The sequence below is a fragment of the Periplaneta americana genome, chromosome 3 (genome assembly GCF_040183065.1).
Source record: "Periplaneta americana isolate PAMFEO1 chromosome 3, P.americana_PAMFEO1_priV1, whole genome shotgun sequence".
In the NCBI taxonomy this organism is placed as follows: Eukaryota; Metazoa; Arthropoda; class Insecta; order Blattodea; family Blattidae; genus Periplaneta; species Periplaneta americana.
In genome coordinates, this window is record NC_091119.1 from 40,129,893 (window position 1) to 40,155,965 (window position 26,073).

Genomic DNA, 26,073 nt, shown 5'->3' on the forward strand with positions numbered 1-26,073 from the left:
ATGCATTACACAAATAAACAAAGCTAGCGGCTAGGCAGAAGCGACTGGGTGTATAACAAACAGCAATTCCAATGCACATAAAGGCTTGTGTTAAAATATAGGCATACTCGAGGACTGTCCTGTCTAATATTCAGAACGTGATAGAGAGAATACCTGCAAGCTTGGAACAAATAATGGTAAATCTTTTCGACAAAACTGAATAAAACTTTATAACGAACTTTACTTGTAAACATTACTTACTTACTTACTTACAAATGGCTTTTAAGGAACCCGGAGGTTCATTGCCGCCCTCACACAAGCCCGCCATCGGTCTCTATCTTGGGCAAGATTAATCCAGGACCTACCATCATATCCAGCCTCCCTCAAATCCATTTTAATATGATCTTCCCATATACGGCTCGGCCTCCCCAAAGGTCTTTTTCTCTCCAGCATCCCAACTAACATTCTATATGCATTTCGGGATTCGCCCATACGTGCTACATATCCTGCCCATCTCAAACGCCTGGATTTAATGTTCCTATTTATGTCAGGTGAAGAATACTATGAGTGTGCAGTTCTGCGTTGTGTGACTTCCTCCATCTCCTGTAACTTCATCCCCCTTAGCCACAAATATTTTCCTAAGCACCTTATTCTCAAACACTCTTAACCTCTGTTCCTCTCTCAAAGTGAGAGTCCAAGTTTCACAACCATGCAGAGCAATACGGTAATATAACTGTTTTAGACAAATTCTAACTTTCATCTTTTTTGAAAGTAGGGTGGATGACAAAAGCTTCTCAACCGAATATACGACGCATTTCCCATATTTATTCTGCGTTTAATTTTCTCTCGAATGCCATTCATTTGTTATTCTTGTTACAAGGTATTTGAATTTTTCCACCTCTTCAAACGATAAATTTCCAATTTTTATATTTTCCATTTCGTACTATGTTCTGTCTCCGAGACATAATCATATAATTTGTCTTTTCGGGATTTTTTCCCCAAACCTATCTCCTTACTTGTTTCAAGTAAAATTCCTGTGTTTTCCCCTATCGTTTGTGAATTTTCTTCTAACCTATTCACGTCATCCGCATAATGATGTAACCCGTTCAATTCTAAACCCTCTCCGTTTTCCTGGACTTTCCTAATGGCATATCCTAGAACAAAGTTAAAATGTAAAGGTGATAGTGCATCTCCTTCCTTTAACCCGGAGTGAATTGGAAAATTGTCAGACAGAACGGGCCTATACGGACGTTGCTGTACGTTTCACTGAGACACATAACTTGTACGATGAAAGAGTAATGGAACGGAGAAAAATTCTCTCCGGCACCGGGATTTGAACCCGGGTTTTCAGCTCTACGTGCTGATGCTTTATCCACTAAGCCACACCGGATACCCATCTCGGTGCAGAACAGAATCATCTCAGTTTAAGTTCAAACTCTTGGGTTCCCTCTAGTGGCCGCCCTCTACACTACGTCATAGAGTTGGAACTTAAACTGAGACGATTCTGTCCGGCACCGAGATGGGTATCCGGTGTGGCTTAGTGGATAAAGCATCAGCACGTAGAACTGAAAACCCGGGTACAAATCCCGGTACCGGAGAGGATTTTTCTCCGTTCCATTACTCTTTCATCGTATGACGACGCAGAATATCTGCATGGAAATATCATATGTACTTCGGTACATTAAAATAATATATACATAACTTGTAGCCTAATTATTAACAACAAAAACGTTGTTCCAAGAAGTTTACTGTGCACATCTTGTTTTAGTAATGTGACTATTTCCTCGTCTGTGGCTCAGCGCTGGGCACTGGTTTTCCATACAGGCAATCCTTGTTCGCTCTCCTTCCATGTAAAATGGGATTTCTGGTGGACAAAGCAAACACACAGGCGTTTTCCCAGAGTACCCTTCCATCTTTTCTCTTCTCTATTCCACAAACACTCACTACCTCTCCATCATTTCATGAAGTCTTGTGGACACTACGGGTCTCCGATGCTCATATTTGATTCATAGTCTTGGAGCTTCGGGTCCTAGGGCTTATCGGGACGGGACATGGCTCTGCTAGCAACGAGACACAATGGCCCACCAGTCGGCATCGGATCAACGAATGTCACCTGGGCAACATGTCTGACTGAACAATCATTTCATATAGGTGCACATTGGATGAAAGAAAGCCCCAGTGCATGGATCCATTTCGGATTCAGCCCTTGAAGAGCCAGCCAGCCAGTGCAAGTGTGGGGATTTTGTGTATTTTCACCGTATCTTGGATGCAAAGATATCCAATATAATTATACTAAATATTATGGAATTTATATTAAGTGGTTTCACAATTTAAGGGCAATTCAACTAAAAATTATAACTTTTTTGCTTATTATTTTCTGAAACAACTTTCGAGAGCATGTTTAACTTACTATGTAATCCAAATTTTGAAGTCCCAAATATTATCGGATTTTGATTCTTTTCTATTTTTTTTTTTTAGATATATATTGAACCCAAGTAAGATATACGCAAACAAACCGCGAAATATTGAACAACTGAAGATATCAATTCGTGAAGAAATTTCAAACATCGCAGTAGAAATGATGTGAAGTGTCATGAGAAACTTCAAGGAGCGATTACAAGAAAGTATGCACGTCGTGGAGGGCAATTGAAGAATGTCATTTTCAAGAAGTACCCTAATGGTTAAATGCAAATGACGTACTATATTCTATATTTTCATATAATAAAAGTTAATTTAATACAATATCTACAATTTCATTTCGCTATTTCAAATATTTCCCATTTCCTGTACATACATACATACATACATACATACATACATACATACATACATACATACATAGTCCACACCTGTGAAGTAACGGTTTGCGCGTCTGGCAGCGAAACCAGGTGGCCCGGGTTCGAATCCCGGTCGAGGCAAGTTACTTGGTTGAGGTTTTTTCCGGGGTTTTCCCTTAACCCAATTTGAGTAAATGCTGGGTAACTTTCAGTGCTGGACCCCGGACTCAATTCACCGGCATTATCACCTTCATCTCATTCAGACGCTAAATAACCTAAGATGTTGATACAGCGTCGTAAAATAACCTTCTTCTTCTCATACATACATACAAACATACATACATACATACATACATACATACATACATACATACATACATACATACATACATACATACATACATACATACATACATACATACATACATACATATACAATTTAGTAGGACTGTAGAATTGCCGCCCAAATGCAGATGAACGGACATACAAACAGACAATGTATGCCAATAACTTCTCTTTGCCATAAGAGACGCTGCAAATTTCAAAATTTAGACTGACTTATCATCTCAAAACATTTCCTTCCTTATTCCTACAAGGAAAACAAAGAAGTAAGAAATTATGATAATAGTATCTAATGGGTATTTTAGTAGGTTATTTTATGACGCTTTATCAACACCTTAGGTTATTTAGCATCTGAATGAGATGAAGGTGATAATGCTGGTGAAATGAGTCCGGGGTCCAGCACCGAAAGTTACCAAGCATTTGAGGGGAAATCCCGGAAAAAACCTCAACCAGGTAACTTGCCCCGACCGGGAATCGAACTCGGGCCACGTAGTTTTGCGGGCAGACGCGCTAACCGTTACTCCACAGGTGTGGACATGGGTATTTGTTAGCAAATAAAAATTGAAGTGTTAAAATGAATATATATATATATATATATATATATATATATATATATACAGTAAAACCCCTATTATCCGTGGTTATGAAGGGGGTTGACTGAACGGTTAATCGAAAAAATCCGATAATCCATACCATAACATATTTTCGTAAATTAAGTGAATAACACTGAACTTTCATCTTTTTCTCCGTGGTCTTGTGTTTAATACGCTTGGTAGTAAATCAGAAGTTCATTAATTCAAGTTCGGTTGTCAACGACGTGTTTTTAAGGGGTAAGACAACTCCTTTTAATGGCTGTCAACGGAAAGATAGGAATAGTAGGGGTCTCATGTTGTAGATTTACATACTTTATACACTTTATCCTTGATTTTTTAAATTAAATCGCACACAGTTGTAACATCAGTCTCGTATTGCGATGCGAGATGACCCACAATTTCTCTTTTCCCAAACCACTTAATTAATTGCATTTTGTTTGATACTTAGCACAACGTTTTCTTTTGACACTCCTGGAATACATTTTATATAGAAGTTGCCGAGTACGGCAACTCGAACAGTAGACCAAAACTGTGTAAGTTTAAATGCTTGTAATAACACTCTCTAGAAAAAATACGTATACTAATATAACGTACAATAGTATTTACTTCATATGTTTCTGTAGCAAAAAAAAAAATAAATAAATAAATAAAAAATAAAATAAAATAAAATAAAATAAAATGGAGCGAGAGAAAGACAGTCGGATAATCCGCCGATCGGTTAATAGGGTGACGGATAATCGGGGTTCTACTGTGTATATATATATATATATATATATATATATATATATATATATATATAGTTATATAAGCACAATCTTAGAAAAGAAAAGTTTTGTCGCAAAGACTCTAAGTCCCAGAAAGAAGGCTGTGCGCATGATCAGACATACAACGAAACATAACTAATTTTATTACCTCAACTAGTACTTTTGTGAACCAGGTCGCACGTCTTCTGATCATGCGCACTATCTCCTTTCTGGGCCTATAAAGTTTCTGTGAGACAAAACTTTTTCCTAAGACTGTACGTACGTATGACTCTGTAAGTATAGGCCTACAACATTCACAAACAGTTCAGCCACAAAATTTTAGGTCTCTGTGATGATTAATTTATGTTGTATTACTTGGTGAGATGTAGCCTAACCCATTTTATGCCAAGAACTATGTTCAGAGCTACAGGTCTTAATTCCGAACAGCACAGAGTCCCAGGGAGTCGGCCCGACGTTGGATCCTGGGCCATAGCGGTGACCATGACGACTAGAGGTAACGAAGCTGTAGCGATGCCTAGGGTGACGTCAGATTTATTGCCGCTTTCTCTTCTAGTACAGAAGGGGGTGCCGTCACCACCTTGGAGTGCACAGCAGTATTTTCGTAAATATATTTTACAGTCTATCATCATCATCATAATCATCATCATCATCATCATCATCATCATCATCACAATGTTAAGCAAATGAAAATAATTACTTCAGAGCATCATAACTTAACTTACATAACTTAGTAACTTTCGAGGAATATCACTTTTGTTAACGTCGTACAAAATTTTGTCCAATATTCTTTTGAGAAGATCAACTCCATATGTAGATGAAATTACTGGGGATCATCAGTGTGGTTTTAGGCGTAATAGATCAACTATTGACCAGATATTTTGTATTCGACAGATAATGGAGAAAAAATGGGACTATAAGGGTACAGTGCATCAGTTATTCATAGAATTCAAAAAGGCATATGACTCTGTTAAGAGAGAAAATTTTTATATGATATTCTTATTGAATTAGGTATTCCCAAGAAACTAGTTCGATTAACTAAAATGTGTCTCAGTGAAACGTACAACAGAGTTCGTATAGGTCAGTTTCTGTCAGATACGTTTCCAATTCACTGTGGGCTAAAGCAAGGAGATGCACTATCACCTTTACTTTTAACTTTGCTCTAGAGTATGCCATTAGGAAAGTTCAGGATAACAAAGAGGGTTTGGAATTGAACGGGTTACATCAGCTGCTTGTCTATGCGGATGACGTGAATATGTTAGGAGAAAATCCACAAACGATTAGGGAAAACACGGGAATTTTACTTGAAACAAGTAAAGAGATAGGTTTGGAAGTAAATTACGAAAAGAAAAAGTATATGATTATGTCTCGTGACCAGAATATTGTACGAAATGGAAATATACAAATTGGAAATTTATCTTTTGAAAAGGTGGAGAAGTTCAAATATCTGGGAGCAACAGTAACAAATATAAATGATACTCGGGAGGAAATTAAACACAGAATAAATATGGGAAATGCCTGATATTATTCGGTTGAGAAACTTTTATCATCCAGTCTGCTGTCGAAAAATCTGAAAGTTACAATTTATAAAACAGTTATATTACCGGTTGTTCTGTATGGTTGTGAAACTTGGACTCTCACTTTGAGAGAGGATGTTTGAGGGTGTTTGAGTTTAAGATGCTTAGGAAAATATTTGGGGCTAAGAGGGATGAAGTTACAGGAGAATGGAGAAAGTTACACAACACAGAACTGCACGCATTGTATTCTTTACCTGACATAATTAGGAACATTAAATCCAGACGTTTGAGATGTGCAGGGCATGTAGCACGTATGGGCGAATCCAGAAATGCATATAGAGTGTTAGTTGGGAGGCCGGAGTGAAAAAGAAATTTAGGGAGGCCGAGACGTAGATGGGAAGATAATATTAAAATGGATTTGAGGGAGGTGGGATATGATGATAGAGAATGGATTAATCTTGCTCAGGATAGGGACCTATGGCGGGCTTATGTGAGGGCGGCAATGAACCTGTGAGTTCCTTAAAAGCCAGTAAGTAAGTAAGTAAGTAAGAGCATCATAAACCCAGAACTGTATATGGTGAGATACCAAAAATTGAAGACGGCAGACACTTCAATGCTATCAACCTTGAATCTAAAACACTGTTTCCGGCTTAAAATTTTAATGGCTTAAAAAAGTTTTTATTCTTCACATGAAACTCGCTTTACCTCTGATTGAGGTTCTGGCTGATATGTACAGTAATGGCAAAAAAAACCGTTCCGACCCTTGTAGCTGATTTCAGAGTCTTGTTCACTCCAGAGCACGATAGACTGGCAACTAAGACTTTCGTGGTTCGAATCCTGTCTGGGAAGGAAACTTTTTTTGTTCCTTATTCAAATTTATTCCCAACACTTTTTGATTGCAGCGATATTTTACTACTTAATTAACTTATTATTCCCAAAACATGAATTTTACCAGGAATCGAAAAACATTGGGAATAAATTTGAATAAGGAACAAAAAAAAGTTTCCTTCCCAGACAGGATTTGAACCACTAAAGTCTTAATTACCAGACTATCGTGCTCTGGAGTGAACAATGCTCTGAAATCAGCTACAAGGGTCGGTCTGGTTTTTTTTTGCCACTACTGTACATGTATTATCAGACAGTACATCTCACTTGACGATGTGTGTCAGAGGAAGAACACTAAATTATTTGCATACATCTGAAGTCTGATTAGTGTAATATGTAGCTAGTCAGCGAAATAAGCAACGAAGAGAGAAAGGAATTGCTACCCTATCCCGTTATCTCCTGACCTAATTGCCTCATGAGTAATGCCTTATTAGTGTTACTTATGACTTGTCTTAGGACAATTGACTATGCAACAAAAACAACTAGCTGTATAAAAGAATATTAATTTGATTTCGCAATATACGAGTATTAACTTATGTTAATAATTTTAATTCATTCATTCATTCATAGTTTTCTGGCCAAGGGCAGATCTTTCACTGCAAACCTAGCATTCTCCAATCTTTCCTGTTTTCTGCCTTCTTCTTAGTCTCCGGATATTATCCATATATTATCTTAATGTCCTCTCTCATCTGATATCTATTTCTGCCACGAACTCTTCCCCCGTTACCATGACGGATTACGATGTTTGCCTTTTTCACTCACCAGAGATCCAGTTGTTTCCAATTTGTTTACCAGTCCCAGTATTGTGTTTCTTTGGGGGGATTACGAACACCAAATTCTCTCTGAGTAGCTGTAATTGAATTCGTAGTCCAGTATTGCTTCACAAGGAAGAGTCGTTGATTTAATGTGTACTGCAATTTCAGTGACTAAAACAAAATGTCGAAAACAGCTGCTAACAATAAGGAATAAAGAATAAACAACTGCGCATCTCGTGACAGGGAATCAAAACTCCTGCTTAATTTGACCTTAAAAACTAGTCATTAAGTGAATTTCCAGCCGAATAAATAAAGAATTTTCAACAATTGCTATAGAGCAGGGGTTGTCAGCACAGAGCAACCTGGGGCTAGCGTCTCTTACCCGCGGAAAACGCAGTGCACCATGGTGTACTCGTAGCTGCTAGAGGGTATGCTCTCTATCTCTTCCTGCTGCACGACGGTGCATACGGGACGGCACCGCTTACCCTTTGCACATTTCAACGAGTGCTGACGACCACTGCTATAGAGGTTAGTAATCTCCCAAAGATACTTTACATTTGAGGTATAACAAATTGTGACTAGCATCATTCGCTTTGAAATTAAGAAAGTAACAAATGTGTTACTTCGCCATCCAGGATGCAGCGAATAGAAACCCTTGGGCATGTTTTGGGTTATTGACCTAAAGGAGAACTACTGAAGAACAATCGCCACCATAAAGTGAGAAGCTCCATCGCAACCACTCTTCGAAAGTTAAAGTGGGAGATTTACGAAGAAATGCATTGCTTGGCTGAGAATGGGTCAATGAGAAGAGCAGACATTATAGCCATCGATTCGCCGGAATCAAAGAAGCCCCATTCTTGACCCCACTGTCCGTTTTGAGAAGGATGATCAACAAGCCAATAACGTTAACGATGAAAAGAAGTCCATTTACAACCCATGTATTCCTCACATCAGTGAGAGATACAAAATGAATATTAATAAATGGGAAGTGAAAAGGATTTCCTTTTGGCGCTAGAGGAACTTCATTTAAGTTAACGAAAACCATTCTCCTTTCTCTTAAATTTTCTAATGAGGACATCAACAAAATTTGTACAATGGTATCGAGATATTCATTATCCATTTTACACAATCACTTGTAAAACACTAAGTAATATTTTTTTTTTTTTTTTACTTCATGTCATTACTCTTCATTGTACTTTCATCTCACGTTTCTCCGAAATCAAATTGTAGTTTATTTTTTAATTTATCATTGTTCCGTATTCTCTCCGCAAATCATTTTGTATTTTATTTTAAATTTAACCTCTGCTTTATATTCTGGATCCTAGTGGTCAGCCGTAGATGTCGGCCAGATGTTCCAAATTGTAGAATTTGTTGTTTGTTGTTAATCACGCTGTATTTGTAAAATGATTATTGAAGTTGAAAGTGGTGCCATTATGTGTGCATCGTATATAGATTCCAGATTTGAGAGATACTTTCTGAAAAAGAGACACATTTGTTGCATTAATAAAATTATTTTTACTTTAGTTTGTAACTACTGTAATTTTTTTTCTTATGTTAAATGTTGTTCGTGTTCTGGACAAACAGTAAGTGTATGTTAATAAGGCGTTTTCTGTTTTATTTTGTAAATCATCTCGCATTTCCCTCAGCTCTTTACATGACCCCCAGTTTGGAAACCACTGAATTAAACAAACTAAATGAAAAAAGAAAAGAATTTAATGAAGAAAGAAAGACTTCAAGAATGAATGTATGCTGATGACACTACATTCTTATGCTCTAGCTCTGCTCTGAATGAATTACATGCTCTAACCAATGATATTCTATCACATATGGCTTTATGGTTTGAATCTAATGGTTTTTTGCTTAATCAAAGAAAGACTACCAACATAACTTTTAGCCTAAATCATGTTATAAAAAGTACAACATACAAAGCTATACCAAATTTCTAGGACTGTTTATAGACTCCAGTTTAACATGAAAAAAACATAACGAATATATATGCACAAAATTATCAAGAGTTATATATTTATTAAAGAAATTAGTGACTTGCGTTTCTCAAAATTATTTAAGATGTGCCTACTTTCCGTTCTTTCAGTTGATAATTAGATATTTGGGAAATGGTAGCAAAATGGGAGTGTCTTGATTTTGCAAAAGAAAGCCATTAGAATTCTATGTCAATCAAACTATCTTGAAAATTGTCGACCACTTTTTATTTTTATTTATTTTTTAAATTTTATTGGGTTATTTTACGACGCTGTATCAACATCTAGGTTATATAGCGTCTGAATGATATGAAGGTGATAATGCCGGTGAAATGAGTCCGGGGTCCAACACCGGAAGTTACCCAGCATTTTCTCGTATTGGGTTGAGGAAAAACCCCGGAAAAAACCTCAACCAGGTAACTTGCCCCGACCGGGATTCGAACCCGGGTCACCTGGTTTCGCGGCCAGACGCGCTGACCGTTACTCCACAGGTGTGGACGACACTTTTTATTTATTTATTTTTGTTGTTGAACATAACAGGCAAAGCCCAATTACAATGTTCACGACTAACAAATTAATTTATAAAACATAAACAAGGAAAAGGAAATATACACTTATTAAAAACTGAAACAAAATAGAAATAAGAGAAAGAAAAAAAGAGAAATTGAAATAAGGTGTGAAAGTACCTTCAAATTAACTAACAACAATATTCTGTAAAATATGATAACAAATAATTCTGTATCTAGAGAAATTCATATTGAAAATATCAACATTCGGATGAGGATGTAATTTATTGTATAACTTTACTGTAACATTTGGAAAACTGGGGAATTTTTGTGGGATTCAGTATTTGTCCTTGGTATGTAAAACAAATTTCGAAATTTCGTTTTAAGCTTAGGTGCATATAATGTTATATAATAAAATAAACCAACACGTCCAACTTATTGTTAATAATTTTATAAAGAAAGTTTAAAGATAGACAATTTCGTCGAATTTGCAAACTAGTGAAATGGAAATGTTGAAGCATTGTAGCATAACTCTCATAATCATTATAAAGTCTGTAATATAACCATTTTAGAAATTTATTTTGAATTTTTTCTAGTAACAGAATATATTTGTTAGTAACTGGATTCCAAATAGGAGCAGCATACTCCAATTTAGATCGAACAATCGAATTATACAAAATTATTATAGTTTTGACTTTAAATTTACAAGAATTTCTCATAACAAAACCTAAACTTTTATAGGACAAATTTATAATATTATTAATACGACTATGAAATGTAAAATTACTGCTAAGTAATATATCTAAATCTTTATGTTTATTTTCTGCTGGTAAAACTTTTGCCTCTATTTTATACGAAAATTTAATTGTATTTTTCAATCTAGAAAAGGTCATATGTATACACTTATTCATATTAAATAACAATTTATTATTAATATTCCAAATATGTAAGTTTGTAATATCTGTTTGAATTAGCTTACAATCTGATATAGTTTTAATTTCTTTATACAATTTAATATCATCCGCAAATAATCACAGATATTAACTGTCATAAATATATATATATATATATATATATATATATATATATATATATATATATATGACCTAGTCCTTTACACTCGACAAAATATAGACAATTACTCATTAGTAGCCAATATACATGATCATAAAATTAGAAATAGTGAAGAAATTAATATTCCATACTGCAGATTACATAAATCTAATACAATTTTTTTTTTGTCGTGGGGATGAAATTATAGAATAAACTTCTCAGTCAATATTATAAGTTACCAATCGACAGTTTAAAAACTAGATTTTATAATTTGGCTTTTAATTAATCCTTTCTACTCTGTAGACGAGTTTCTTAACATAAATTCATACGAAATTGCTTTTTAATAAATAAAGTTATTTACATTTAGTTACAATTATTACATTAAGAGTGAAGTGTTTTCATTAATTTTAGAGCTTCAAAATGTTTAGTGTTTTCATTCTAATTAAACTTTACTGTTTTCAATTATATGTGTATTTCCAAGTGTATGTTTTTTTTTTCTCTTCTGTGTTTGTGACAAGCCTAACACCGTATGTTTAATGGCTTGATAAATTGAATTGAATTGAATTGATCGAATAAGAGAGTGAATAATTGAAGTCATAAATTAGAGGTGAAAGGAAAATTGAAAACTTTAAAGACAGCGGCAAGGATATGAAGATGGAAAACCACAGAAACAAAAAAAAAAAGTAGGAATTAAAGAATGCGCAAAGAAAAGACAAAAGGAATGGAACATGATTAGACATGTGAGCGTAGATAAGGAGCCGTATCAGTGGTGATAAGCCGCTTGTGAAACACTTCACTATTTATAGAGTATAACTTTGGAAGACAGCTTCCGCATTATCGGTCTCGTCGCGTGCTGCCAGTGTTTTGTTTCCAGGCATTGTAGCAGGGGACAGGTGAGAACGGAACCCTCAATTCTATCGACACGCTTAACGACAATCATTCGCGGGGAGCCTGCCCGCGCAGAAAACAGGTGCCAGCACACCAAATTGTAAATATGGGCGGCCCTCAGACCATCCTGGGCTAGTGCTGATGTCGAACAAACATAACCCTATTTTATTGTTACCTACACCTTTCGGATCTTCCCCTTCCAACATTATTTCAAACCTTTGAAAAAGACAAATGGCTCTAATTAATTATCTTCATCATCATCATCATCATCATCATCAAAAAAATCATGATCATAAAAAAATATTTTCTATTATTCACTCATTAAAGCGACTGAAGCACTTTCTTCCTGATAAATTAAAATTAATCCTTGTACAAACACTCGTGATGCCACACTTCGACTACTGCGATATTATATCAAGTAACCTAAATGCAATTTTGAGCAGCAGGCTACAACGTGTGCATAATGCGTGCGTCCGTTATATTTGTAATATTCGTAAGTATGATCACGTTTCCCCGTCTTTCCAAACTCTGTCTTGGCTAAGGCTAAGCGATCGACGAGCCCTGCATTCTCTTGTTCTCTTATTTCAAATTCTGCACACCGCTACCCCAATCTATTTGGCTTCTCGTTTTCAAAATTTATCCGCATATCATCAGCTAAGTACAAGATCTCATCATAATAATTTACTCATTATACCCTACCACAAGACATCTTTATATTCTTCATCCTATGTAGTTTCAGTTGCTATAAATTGGAACTCGCTACCGAGTGATGTAAGGGGTTGTTGGACAATAACTTCATTTAGGTCAAAATTACATAAATTCTTACTTAAAAAATTAATTGCTGATTAATATTTATTACATATAATGAAACTAACATCTGTCCATTCTTATTATTGTCATTAATTTCTCTAAATACAGTTACAAAACATTAATATTCTCATTATTGAAATATATTTTAGATTTATATACATTTTTTTCTCCCTGTAAAATAGTTCTAGTAACCTTATATTAAATTAATTTTCATTATTTTACTAGCTATCTCAAATCTCAAATTAATTATAATTGACTGAATTAAATTAGCTCATAAATTAAGTTACTACTTTACCTTATAGGTTTTATCTAAATTTAAATAATTATGTAGTCTACTAGTCGTTAAAACTTAACTGAAGAATAATGCTGGAGAATCTTTTGAGTGTAGTGTAAATATTCGTAATTTAAATATGTTTTGTATTGATTAAGGCTGGTTGAGTGGAAGAGAAGGCCTTATGGCCTTAACTCTGCCAGTGAAAATAAAACATTATTATTATTATTATTATTATTATTATTATTATTATTATTATTATTATTATTATTAATATTATCATCATCATCATCATCATCCGTCATGAATTAGGCCTGTGTAGACCTGTTTCGGCCCCATCTAGCAGTCTTCTAAAGGGTATTCCTAACCGTCGATGTCCTCTGGGTTGATATTGCATCATCATTTTGGAGTTTCTTGAATTATCCATTCGTTTTACGTGGTGTAACCAATTTAAATTTATATCTGTTTATTTTTTCTTCTACTGACTCTACTTCTAATTGTTCCAACATTTCTTCATTCCTTTTTCGATCTCAAAGAGTATATCCTGCTGTTCGTCTGAGAAATTTCATTCCCATTGCTTTGATTCTGCTCATATCTTTTCCTTAATGTCCAAATCTCACTTCCGTATAAAAGGGAGGGCAATGCTAGAGTATTATATATTTTTATTCTTGTGGATTTTTGTACTAATTTAGTTTTCAATGTATTATTTATTATTCCTAAAATTTGTGTAAATTTGGTGATTTTTTTTTGTTCACATCTTTTTCATTTGGTAAGATATTTCACAACCCAGACAATTGAAATTTTGTACTTGTTCTAGGCATTGGTTATTGTGTATTATCTTACTTCTGATTGGATCTGGTCCCAAAAATGCCATTACTTTTGATTTTTGTGCTGAAATCTCCATCCCAAAATCTGATAATATTTTATTTAATGTATATAGTTCTCTTTGTAAGCTATCCTCTGAATTGGAAATTATAACTTGATCGTCCAATTAATTGTAACAATGAAAATTACATCATTAGTTCGAATTGTTACAGTTTTTTTTTCCTTTAGTGCCACAAACTTAGAGACGAAGAACTCTGAGAGTTCTATTTTCATCTGGCACAAATATTTCATTTCTACCCCTATTCATTCCAAAAATATAATCCACAGAAACCTCACCATAACTTTTGGGACACAGTGTATTTCTTTATATTTCGCATAAGAATGTAATAGTATATTACGATATAAGTTGGGAAGTGCAGTTTACAAAATCGAGGAAACATTCGAAAAACGAGCAGAGTAAGAGATTTTGTAATGCACTTCTTAAACGTATACTGTACAAGTTTTTGCACCATCATATTTTTAAAATTGGAAATACAATATATATTTTTTATTGGGTCATTTTACGACGCTGTGTCAACATCTAGGTTATTTAGCGTCTGAATGAAATGAAGGTGATAATGCCGGTGAAATGAGTCCAGAGTACAGCACCGAAAGTTACCCAGCATTTGCTCGTATTGGGTTGAGGGAAAACCCCGAAAAAAACCTCAACCAGGTAACTTGCCCCGACCAGGATTCGAACCCGGGCCACCTGGTTTCGCGGCCAGACGCGCTGACCGTTACTCAACAGATGTGGACAATACAATATATGTTACAATGAAAATTTAGAGCAATATTAGTCCAAACTGACTGAGAAGAAAACGACATTAAGACATATGGATCATATGAGGAAACGAAGAGGAAGACAGAAAATAAGATGTTTGGAGAAAGCTGGGCTTGCAGTGGAAGACCTGCCTTGGGCAGAACACTAATGCCAGGTTGCAAGATCTCTAAGTTAGTCAATCCTTTAACGGACCAATAACACGAAAGATATTTCTTGCAACGCGTCTTTGGAACTTATTGGTCCGTTAGCGGCTAACGAAGGAATAAATAATGTATTCCTCCATTAGCTAGTGGATCTTTAAAGATAGTGCATTGTCGGGTTGCAGAAGAGGAATTTAACGGGTCAAGGATCTTTGAATTTCACGAGTGACGCAATAGGACGTGAATGAATAAAAAGTTAACATCGACTCCTAGACTGATGTAAGGCATTGCTTTTATTGTTGTCAAAATTTGCAATAAATATAGACTAATATGGACCAGAAAGAAAGCGGGAATAGAAGTGTCAGTGAGAAAGATAATAGTAATATAAGTTACAAGAGCGGTATGTTGACGTTTTCATGGTCGAGGAAAAGATTGAAAAAGCGAAACGTAGTTGAGCTTTTTTAATTTCCGACAACATGAAAACAAACATACCGCTCGTGTATCGTACATTATTTTGTGCGAAGATCGTTTATTACATACCTGAAAGACGAATTTCTAATTAGTTGCAATGAAATCTCCATGTTGGTTTCTGTTTACTGACGGCAACTTCGGAAAACCAAAATATCTTTCTTCAATATTGTTGCTATAAAATGTTTTCTGTGTTACTATACTCCAGCAGGCCGTGATATACGTCTGCCTTTTTCCCCCCCAGTCTATAAATGAGAACTTAAAACAAACGGTAAGGTTATGTAATGATTTATTTTTCATTTTAATATTTTAACAATATTATTTATATAACATATTGCAGTAATAACATCGGCATCTGGAATCTTGTTGAATTTTTCACGGCTTCCTTAATGTTACTTGTATCAGGAATGCAATAAGTTTCGTGGAGTAGTAGACTTTACTTAATTTTTGCAAATATTTAGAAACAATAATTAACATTGCAATTTAGGTGAAATTGCAGTGGTAAGTTTCCAATTTATAATTATTACGATGCTAAACGTCTCTAAAAATAATATGTTAAAAGCCTAAATCAGTAAAATGAATGTCGCGCTTAAGCGGTAAGAAGAGGGAAATTGTTGTGTGTGTTACGTTGGGAATACTGAATGTGGTATTTCACACTTACCGCGTGTTGGTTCTTTGCGGAAAACAAGCAAATACGCACGATCTCGCACAAAATAATATGCCTATTTGTTATTAGAAATAGCGTACGAGTGCATTACTTTTATAGAAAATAAAAAGACAAACTACAGAGCACATAACTTCGTCGTCAGACGATGAACTAGAGAGTCTGTAATAAAGAAATAAATAATAACTTCGCTATTCGATGAATGAATGAATGAATGAATGAATGAATGAATGAATAGTAATCAAATTACCATGTATCGATGGCTAAGAAGAGATATATCTATCTACAAAAATGATCATTTAGCTTAACTGCATTATTATTATTATTATTATTATTATTATTATTAGTATTATTATTATTATTATTATTATTTAGATTAACTCCATTATTATTGTGTTCACAAAATTAGACAGTGTACTAATATTTTGTTCTTTCAAAGCACAAAACATACGTATATAACAAGTTTGTCTATTTTGAGAAAATAATTTCGAAATTTATTTTATTTATCTACAAATGTACGGATATGAGGTATCACTTTTAGCCATCTATGTGCAATATTATTATAATATCGTGTATATAGGCCTATATACAAAATATCGCATGCCTGAATCACACACAGGCAACATTACGATGAATCAAAATATATAAACTACTCGCCAATACACAAAATGTACGTAAGATGGCTGTCTAACGGAGGAATAAATATTATTATAGGAGGGAATTCAGATCTCTAAGTTAGTGAATCGTTTAACAGACCAATAACATTAAAAATGTTTCTTGCAACACGTCTTTGGAACTTATTGATCCGTTAGCATCTAACGAAAGAATAAATGCGTTCTTGCAACCCACCATAAATGAATGAATTATTCCAAAGCCTTCGCAAAACCATACTGTAAAGGTAACTAAGTAACAACAAGTGCACTGTAATGGGTCTATTCGAGTATAGGGGAGAGTTGCGTAATTTGTACCGTTGCCTAAATTGTACCACCGCACAGTGGTCTAAAATCCATATTTAGGACAAATGCAGAAAAATGACAAGTAAAAAAATAAAATTAAACCCTTAAATTATTTTTTCCTATATAACTGAGTAACACTCAATTGATTATCTTAATCAGCGGAGGTGGCTGCATAGCGAGATAAGAGGCCGGTAACATGCCACATTTCGCCACCCAGCATTCTTACTCAGCAAGCGCCGCGAGTCTGCCGTTTTCCTTGTGCTGTAACTCTGTTGTAAGTGGTCGATTCCATTCATATTTGGTACCAACGTATCAAGTAGTTCTTTAGGTATGTAACACTGTTTGTTTTTGTTACATTGAATGTCATTATAGTATGTAAAATTAGCATGAATGGACACGGGACAAAATATAAATATAACCATTGAGTGCAGACTTTGCTAAGGTAGAGAAAAAAAAACCTTTGGTTCGTCCAAAAATGTTTTTTTTTTTTTCACTTCCTCCACTATTTACCTCTATTTTAAATCTAGTCTTAAGGTGCGCAGATTTGCGGAAGTAATAATTTATGAGCACTATTCTTTCGAGGTGCAGTAGTGGCATTTTTCTCGGTTGCAGTTATTTCAATATCTGTGAACCGAATCTGCTTCCGCAGTAGAATTCAGGGAATTCAAGATGACAGCTTGTTAATTATGTATCAAATAAGCTTCCCGAGTGTCCAAAAGGTGCCTAAAATGTTACATTCCCCCCCCATAAGATTTTGTCTAAATGCATCCCCCTGTAAGGGGCACTTCTGCTTATACCAACGTAAACAGACTGTGTATACAAAACAAATGTACTAAGTGTAACTACTGCATAAAATTTCATAAAAATCTGTTATATAGGACAAAAGTTACTAATTTTGTCTAATTGCGCCCCCCTATAAGGGGTAGTTACACTTAGACCAACGTAATGAGAGTTTGTATACAAAACATACATGCTACCTTTAACTACTTTGTAAAATTTCATACAAATCTGTTAAATAGGAGAAAAGTTACTAATTTTGTGTAATTGTGCCCCCTATAAGGGATAGTTCTCCTTATACCAACGTAATCAGAGTTTGTATACAAAACATATATGTTCCTTGTAACTGTTTTGTAAAATTTCATACAGATCTATCAAATAGGAGAAAAGTTACTAATTTTGTTTAATTGCGCCCCCCTATAAGGGGTAGTTCCCCTTATACCAACGTAACGAGAACTTGTATACAAAGCATACATGCTACCTATAACTACTTTGTAAAATTTCATACAACTCTGTTAAATAGGAGAAAAGTTACTAATTTTGTCTAATTGCGCCCCCCTATAAGGGGTAGTTTCCCTTATACGAACGTAATCAGAGCTTGTATACAAAATATATATGCTTCTTGTAACTACTTTGTAAAATTTAAAAAAAAATCTGTTAAATAGGAGAAAAGTTACTCATTTTGTCTAATTTCGCCCCCCTATAAGGAGTAGTTCCCCTTATACCAACGTAACGAGAGCTTGTATACAAAACTTATATGCTACCTGTAACTGCTGTGTAAAATTTCATAAAAATCTGTTAAATAGGAGAAAAGTTACTAATTTTGTCTAATTTCGCCCCTTATAAGGGGTAGTTCCCCTTATACCAACGTAATCAGAGCTTGTATACAGAACATATATGCTACTTGTAACTGTTTTGTAAAATTTCATAAAAATCTGTCAGATAGGAGAAAAGTTTCTAATTTTGTTTAAAAACGCCCCCCTATAAGGGGTAGTTCCCCTTATACCAACGTAACGTGAGCTTGCATACAAAACATATATGCTACCTGTAACTACTGTGTAAAATTTTATAAAAATCTGTTAGGTAGCTGAAAAGTTATTAATATGTCCCGCTAAATTTGTATTCTAGACCACTGTGCACCGTCTTGAAAATTAGTTCCTTGATAAGTGTTGTCATCCACGTCAAACATTGTGAACTACATCTAAAAATATGCCATTTTATGAGAGACGAAGCCTGTGGGTTGTGTTGTGCAGACGTGAAGTGAAAAAACTTGTTTTAGGTAGTTTCAATCTAGTTTTTGCGCTACTTGGCTACAACAATTACTTCCGAAAGGTAAGTGGAAGTCCACAATGCTTTATATTATTTAAAACTACATTGATATATTGTAATTGTCATTAAGTTACAGACTTCTGTTAGAAACCGTTAAGCAGCTATAATTTAACAAAGAAAATATGGCGAGGTTGCGTATTTTGTACCGGCTTAAGTTTCCTATAATGTACCGGTACAATAAAGGAACTTTCATTACAAATGTTTGAAATTATAGTGACGTATGAATAAAAACATACCTAATTTAAATCAGAAATTATAATTTATTAACTTCTAAACATTTCAGTATGAATATAATGCTGTAATTTTTATTTTTAGGAAATAAAACACATTCAATTCTGAATTTAAAATAGTCATGTCAGACGTTCATTACTAATAATAAAAATTACTGTGACATAAAAGTAGCAGAAACACACTAAATTATGCATTTAGAATGTAATCGAATAATTTCCACATTTCATGTTCTGGTGTTTTTAAGTTTCTTCCTCTGTAACAAGTTATAAATGCATTTTACATTAATTCCAGAATGGCAAAGAAGCTTCAATACGGGACATGATCACATATATATGCATATATGAATGGTGATCATGGAATAAAATGAATGTGCCCGAATGTACAATGTGCCTAAGCCTACAATACTAAAACATGCGAAAAACAAAAAGAAAGGCCAGTATTGCTGTTGCTTGATGGACACACCATCCACAGCAAGAACGTAGATCCCCTGATGTATGTGGTACAATTTAGGAACTCAATGGTACAATTTAGGAAACCAGTTGCCTAATTTGTACTCATTGCAGACATTTAGAAAACTGAACGTAAGGACTTTATGTTAACTTGAAGTAAACTTTTCTTTTCAGGAAAATCCTCCCAACATACTAGAAATTAAGATCTCGCTATTGAAATGATTCAAACTTTGTAAGTTAAAATTAGAAAAAATAAAATGTGTAAAATGGTACAAATTAGGCAACTCTCCTCTAGTTTTATGTTATGAAGAATGGTTTCCCTAGCAACAAGTTTCTGTGTGGGAATTCTAACTTTCAAGACCTAACAGAATAACTGTAAATACAGCAAAAAACATGAACGTGCAAAAAATAACTTATTTCAGAGAATGTCTATTTTCGCCTAGCTTTTGTTTAATAAATTACATGTGATGAAATTAGACCGAAACTTGTAAAGAACATAAAACAAACGACATAATATGTCAAGCTAATTAGTTGCTATGGAGACACAACGGTGACTGATTACAGAACCAACAACTTTCGTTCGAGCCATCACTTTCCACAGGTTGGCAATTTGTCCTAATCGAAAGAAAGTCAACCCCGCCGTTGTCCCCGCTTCAACCCCTGGAGGTCACGGCGCGCGTATGAAAATGACATTGTCCTAAATATGGAGGGAAAAACAGAGCAAGATCACGGTCCGTCGCGTGTTTAAAGCGAGCTTTATTTACTAAATAACGCAAGAGAAAGAGAGAGGGTCTGATGGAGTGGCGGAACCTCGGACCCAAATCATCACGCAGCGTGGAGATGCCATCTCGACGCAGCCCGCCTGTGTATGTCACAGTTTCTAATTGCACGCTGAAAGAGAAAACCACCAGCTGCCGACCACACATTAACACCTTCTATAACTATTTATGTGTATAAGTTGCATTCTTTCAATATTATTTCTTCTCGATAAAGGACACTCTAACAATGAATTAACTACAGTACCTGGCCACATTATTATAATCACTCACATTTTTACTATATTTTTACATATTACTTCCTCATTTGAACTCTGGTTTCCTTTCTTAAGCAGAATTCACATTACATATTTAATTTTTAAACAGTATTAAGTAACAATAAGTCAGCCCACTTTGAGGTCTGTGGATATAGAGGGAAAAATTGGATCGGTGTCGGTTAGAGTTCCCGGGTAGCTCAGTGGTAGAGCGTTGGTACGTTAAACCAAAGGTCCCGGGTTCGATACCCGGCTCCGGAACAATTTTTCCCTCGAAATTATTCAAATCAACTTTACAGAGAGTTATACCTGAAATCTTGATTTGAATATTAAGTATAATTACAATTATAACAATGTTAATTCAAGAAATATTGATAAATAAGCAACCACACCTCATTTTTACAGAAATTCCAGTATTTCATACGACCTCCTTTGGCTTTAATTGCAACTTCAGTTCTCTTTGGCATGCTTACAATACACTTCTGTATTATTTCCTGGATCCTCTCATTGTGATTCCAAACATGTATCAGCCTTTCAATAAGTCGAACTCTGGTAGTAATAAATTCTTTTGCCATCTCTCTTTTTACGAGAGCCCAGACGTTCTCAATGGGATTCAAGTCGGGTGAGTTTCCTGGCCATGGCAAAAGTGGAATGTTTTTGGAAGCCAGAAACGTTTTGACTCTCCTAGCAGTGTGGCAAGGTGCACTATCTTGCATAAAAATATATTTCTCCCCATTTGGGAACCATTCGTTCAGCTGAGGGATAAGCCTGTTTTCCAGTACCTGGATATATTGATCTTGTTTCATTTTTCCCTGAACAATGTGGAGTCGTCCTGAACCTTTGCCTGATATCACAGACCATATCATGACTGATATTGAGTGTTTAACTGTGTTAACCAGGCATCCAGGAGCAAAATTTTCTCCCTTTCGTCGACGAACAAACATTGCTTTGTCCAACAAACACTGAAAGGTTGATTCATCGGAGAAGCAAACCTGAAATTGTCAAAGAAACTGATAAAAGCTCTAAATTAAATACTGTATTTAATACTTAGAGACTAAATATTGTTTAAAAATTAAATATGTAATGTGAATTCTGCTTAAGAAAGGAAACCAGAGTTCAAATGAGGAAGTAATATGTAAAATATAGTAAAAATGTGAGTGATTATAATAATGTGGCCAGGTACTGTACATCATAATTATTTCTCGTATTTGCTTCTGTTTATATTTTTCCGAAACTTATAACAACATTGGCCCAGACTCACTACCGTAGAAGAGGGTAAAGTCGATCAAAATTTTGCAATTTTTTTTATGATATCGAGGTCATGCAATGGAGCGAAGTTCCTCAGAAAATAGCATTTTGTCGTCATATCCTTCACTTATGAAATCACATTACTAGAAGTGAATTACAATCTATCAAAGACTGATTTTTTTTTTATTTTACTTGTGATCGAAGTTACCTGTTTAAATAGGGTAAAATCGATCACCACTGAATTTTTAGTTTAACATCGATTTTAAAATATTGCAGAGTAAAGTCGATCACTGTTTATGTTTTTAAAAAACAAATTAAGTGTATTACATATATTTTATTTGTTATAAGGGGTACAGAAAGCAATAATAATCTATAATATATGTCTATAGGATTATATAGTGTATCTTTTGTTACTGTGATCATACAATTCGATACAATTAGGCCTATAGGTCTCCAGTGTACAAACGTGACTATGATTGCCAACTTATAAAACATAAAAACACATTTTAATATTTCACATACCAACAAACAATGATTTAAGAATTGAAAATTTACATTGAAATACCACACTTCAATTATAATCTAAAATGCTATTCAACATTGCGTAGAATTATGTCAAATGTTATTTGAAATCTTTCCCTCCTCATGTCACTTTAGGAACTACGTTGTTCCCATCGTCAGGTACAGAGGGATATACAAAATACGTTCCTTTGGCAGTGCTTCTCTTACGCAAGAAATTCACCACAATTTCGTCTTCCTCTTCCCCCACTATCCCATCAATATAAGCTATACCATGACACTTTTCTTTTTGTAAGTGTTAGTTGGAGATAATTCGGTGAAACAAATTTTTCCTTGTTCCCGGTTCTATCTGCTTCGAGTAGGTCGATGGCATGATCGACTTAACCCTACAAAGGTACAAGTTTTCTTAAAATAATAAGTTTCAATACTAACATTTACGAACTGCAAAACTATTATTTCAGGATACAATCTCAACGAAAAGTACTTAAGTATACTTCCTGTCTCCTTTCACTGCTGACGATAATTTAGAGTTTGTAAGACTTTGTTTTCATTTAAGAGAAAAAGTTGAAAATAACAATTTTCACTTCAACGATAATTACACTGTGTTCCCATTGTTGGCATGCGCAGGCTTTTTTTTTTTGTCCTTCTCGCTTACATTTTGGAATGTCAGGCAATGAAGTCAGCATAACAAAATTTTAACAAGTAACTGAGAGAATATATAATTTTCAATAAACATCGCAAATGATTGATTATACACCCACTGATTGACTTTACCCACTTCTACGGTACTGTACTACGAAGTACAATAGTACAACACCCTCGCTTAAGTCATAAACTGAGATATAAGGGGAGAGAAAAGTGTGGGTCTCTGCCTGCCAAAGAGCTGGAATTTTTATGTTATTTATGGCCTATTCAGAAAGATAAGCCACCACTGCTATTCCCACCCCATTCTATCCTTGAGACTGTTCCATGGACGGAGGAGTGAAAGCTGACCAGGCCATGAGGCCAGACGAATTGTGCCTCAGCTACAGCTTTTCAAGTGCAATCTCAAAGCCCGCGAAAACATACGAAATGCAGAAGCCAGATCCGGCACGAGCGATCCTGGCCTAAGGAACCAATTTTACTGCAAAACAGGTCTATATACAGTACATCACAAAGTTTTCAAATGCTTCTACAGCGATATATGCTTCATTCAAATAACTAATATACGAGGTGCATCCAGAAAGTAAGTTTCCCGATTTTTTCCCCTTGAAAGTAAACGTAATTAGCCGTGTCAATTGCGCATGCGTAACAGATCTATGACGTATCAATCATATGCCAGCCGGACAGGTCCCGCCTGGTGTCAGTAGCGTAGCAGCAGTGGTCCGAAATGGAAGCTCTTATTCCTTCTCCCGCCGCCTGCGAGGTTCGGTCGGTGATAAAGTTCTTTAATGCACAAAGCATTGCGCCAATTGAAATTCATCGGCAGCTCTGTCAGGTCTATGGGCCGAACATCATGAGTAAGCAGATGGTGCGTCGCTGGTGTAGGCAGTTTTCCGAAGGTCGTCAAAGTGTCCATGATGAAGAGCACAGTGGGCGACCGTCCCTCATCAATGATGATCATGTTGAGCTGGTGCGGCAGTGCATCATGGAGAATCGTCGCTTCACGATTACGGAGCTGAGCAGCCATTTTCCGCGGATATCGCGATCCTTGTTGCACTAAGCACCTGCTGTTCAAAAAAGTGTGTGCCAGGTGGGTGCCGAAAAACCTGATACCCGAACACAAAATGCAACGTTTAGGAGCAGCACTGACATTTCTGAAACTATATCACATTGACGGCGACGAGTTCCTCGACAGGATCGTCACGGGCGATGAGACTTGGATTTCGCACTTCACCCCGGAAACCAAGCAGCAGTCAATGGATTGGCGGCATATTGGATCTCCAGTCAGGACGAAATTCAAACAGACGCTGTCGGTACGGAAAGTGATGTGCACGGTGTTCTGGGACAGGAAGGGCATTCTGCTCATTGACTTCCTTCCAAGAGGTGAAACAGTGAACGCTGATCGTTACTGTGAAACACTGCGAAAATTGCGACGTGCCATTCAAAACAAGAGGCGTGGAATGCTTACTGCAGGTGTTGTGCTCCTCCATGACAATGCTCGTCCACATACGGCTCGGCGCACAGCAGCTGTTTTGACGGAATTTGGCTGGGAGTTGTTTGATCATCCACCCTACAGTCCTGATCTTGCTCCCAGCGATTTTCACGTTTTCTTGCACCTCAAGAAATTCCTGTACTTCGGTGAGCGTTTTGGCAACGACAAAGAGCTGAAGACGTCTGTCACACGCTGGTTCCATTCACAGGCGGCAGAGTTCTACGACGGAGGGATACAAAAGTTGATCCCACGATACAAGTGTCTCAATTCTGATAGTGGCTATGTTGAAAAATAGCTGAAACATTGCTGTACCTGTTGCCAATAAATATTTTCCTAAAAGTGTGTGTTCTTTAAAAAAAATATATGTAGGGATATCTACTTTCTGGATGCGCCTCGTATTATATAAAATCACAAAATTTGATTTCAGTTAAGCCGAGTGACACTTGCCTCAGTCAATCAGCCGCCTCAGGTTCCAACGTACTCTGGAACTTGTTCGGAACGAGTGAAATTGGTTCTCGATTAAGAGCAGGAACTGGGAATTTTGAACTGCTGACGCATGCGCAGATGGCTTAATCTGAGGTTAACGTAAAATCCCGAACTACTGTAGTTCTGAGAACGTACTCAAATAGCGCATGCGTCGAAAGAAGTTCGGTATTAGTTCGCAACGTGTTCTGAATTGCTTGTTGGAATAAACCTATAGTAACTCCAAAAAAAAATCATATCGCGTTGTGCTGCTTGCGAAAAAAAATGTAGTAAGAATGGTAACAAAAGTTGTTTAGTAGACATTTCCAAATTGATCATCTGTCACATAGTTGGATTGGACGTGCTACTGTCGCTGATCTGACATATCGCTCTCGGCCTCAAAGGTCACCAGACTTGACACCATATGATTTCTCTTTTTGGGAGTATGTGAAGGATGAAATGTGTCACCTATATTACAAGATCATGAAGAAGTAAAACGGACCAATACTGCGATTGCATGCATAAACAGATATATGTTGGAGAGAGCATGGCAAGAATTTCAATATCGTGTTAATGTATGCTATGCAACAAAGGGTTCTTACATTGGCTGTTAGAAACATGTCAATTTTTTTTTCTTTAAAAATTATACGCAAAGAGCTGAAGTATTATTAGTACTTATTTCATAACAAGTAAAAGAAAGTGTAATTTTGGAACACGGTGTACCTAAACTCTGATCAATTAAAGATAACATTAATCTGATTCTTCTGTACTTATAATTTAACGACGTTACATTTTAACTGTACGATTATCTAACGTCAGTAAAATTGTTGGTAACGAGATGGTATTTGGCTTGGTGGGTTCGAAAAGGGTTTGCCTGATATTTTTCTTACAGTCTGTGAAAACAT